The following is a 2,063-nucleotide window of genomic DNA, read 5'->3' as shown; positions in this document are numbered from 1 at the left end:
TCCATTGGGAATGCCAAGGCCAATCTATGCTCCACCACCTCCCATTATTCAAGGCAATCAATGTGCCCATGTTGCACCTCCAATTGCTAATCCACTTCTTGCTTTAAGAGATCACTATAGGCCTAATGAATATAATGCACCCACATGCATTCAATTGGCACCATTTAGAACACATCACTATGAGATCAAACCACAAACCATTCAAATGTTTCTTAACTATCATGGACTTCCAAGTGAAGAACCTTACAAGTATTTGGATGACTTTCTTGAAGTATGTTCCACCGTGAAATACACGGACATGCTGGAAGAGGTCTTAAGGCTTAAACTTTTTCCATTCACCCTTAAAGACAAGGCAAAATATTGGTTTAACAATCTTAGGCCTTTTTCAATAACTTTTTGTGCGGAAATGCAACAAGAGTTCTTGAAGAAATACTATACGGTTTCTAAGACCAATGCCATGAGAACCTCAATTCAAGAATTTTCACATGGGGATGGGGAAACATTTCATGAGGCATGGGAATGCTTTAATGAATTGCTTAGGAAGTGTCCACATCATGACATACCCAAATGGCAATTAGTTCAATATTTCTTTGAGAGCTTATCGGATAATTACAAGGGCATGGTTGATGCTTCCATGGGTGGCTCTTACATTGATAGGCATGCGGATGATGTGTGGCGTCTTTATGAGAGCATGAGTGAAAACTCTTTTCATAGAACATTATCATCAAAGAATGGTAGAAATTCCCAAGGTGGGAAGAGTGTTGGCTTACATCAAGTCGACCACTCTAATGAGATAGCCGCCGAGATGAAATCCTTATCTCAAAGGTTTAATCAATTCTTGATTAACCAAAACTCGGCAAACCAAGTATCTTCCTTTCCTAACCATTCTCATTATGTATCAAATGAATCTTGTATGACTTGTTCTAGTGTTCTTCATTCTACTTCCATTTGTCCCCATGGACATGTGCAAAATGAACTTAATGAACAAGTTAATGCAACTTTTGTGAACCAAGGAAGTAATCCTTATGGCAATCATTACAATGCTAGTTGGAGAAATCACCCGAATTTCTCTTGGAAAAACCAAGGGTAGGGCTCAAACCCTTCCCAAGGCGGTTTTCAAGGACAATACATTCCACCTCCAATGCAAAGCCAAGGTTCCCAAGGTTTTAGATCATCAAATCAATCACAAGGAAACCAATTTTCAAATTCTCATTTTCCAAATCAACCATCGTATTCCCAAGGAAGTGTTAGAAGTCCCGCTTTTGAAGAGAAAGTTTTGACTGCTTTGGGCACTTTGGAGGCCAACACACAATTACTTCATTCTCACTCTCAATCTATTGCTAAGCTAGAAACCCAAGTAGGGCAAATAGCTAGTACTTTAGATGTAAGAGAGAAGGGAAAAATGTCTATGAATGCCCCACCAAAGCAACAATGTGTTGTGGAAACCCATTCCTCATCGGAAGGGCACACAATAGAGCATGTCAATGTGGTGACTAGCTTGAGAAGTTGTAGGATTGTGGACAACCAAGTGAGTATGTCCAATGAAGAGAGTGAACCGGTGCAACCAAAAGTTGACACCCGTCCTGTTTTATATCATATTCCTCCTTCATTGCATGTGCATGACCATATAAATGAGAATGTGTTGAAAAGTGATTTTGAAAGGAAAGATTTGCAAAATGATTTGAAAACTTCTTGTGTTGAAGAGACTTTAAAGAAAATTTACGAAAAGGTTTTTGAACCAAATGCTCTATTTTCGGATGCCTTAAAAGGATCCATTTCAAATGACAAGCAAAAGGCCAAAATAAATGAAATCATGGAGGTGTTTAGGCAAGTGAAAGTCAATCTTCCACTTTTGGATGCAATCAAGCAAATTTCGGCTTATGCTAAATTCTTGAGAGACTTGTGCACCTAAAAGAGGAAGAATAAAAGCCAAGCACCTAGAAAAGTGGTCTTAACCAAGCAAGTAAGCTCAATTTTGCAGCATAACACTCTTCCAAAGTTTAAGGATCCCGGTTCACCTACTACTTCATGCATCATTGGTGATCATATCATTAATCGGGCTC

General features: G+C 39.0%; 1 pseudogene; it reads right to left on the bottom strand.

Moving 5' to 3' along the window:
• Positions 1-462: 462 nt before the first annotated feature.
• Positions 463-561, bottom strand: LOC132305833 (small nucleolar RNA R71; annotated as a pseudogene).
• Between the last annotated feature and the right edge of the window lie 1,502 nt (positions 562-2,063).

The sequence above is a fragment of the Cornus florida genome, unplaced genomic scaffold (genome assembly GCF_030987335.1).
Source record: "Cornus florida cultivar Cherokee Brave unplaced genomic scaffold, ASM3098733v1 CherokeeBrave_3.0.0_Hap2_Chr04, whole genome shotgun sequence".
NCBI lineage: Eukaryota > Viridiplantae > Streptophyta > Magnoliopsida > Cornales > Cornaceae > Cornus > Cornus florida.
This window is presented reverse-complemented; position numbering and strand designations above follow the sequence as displayed.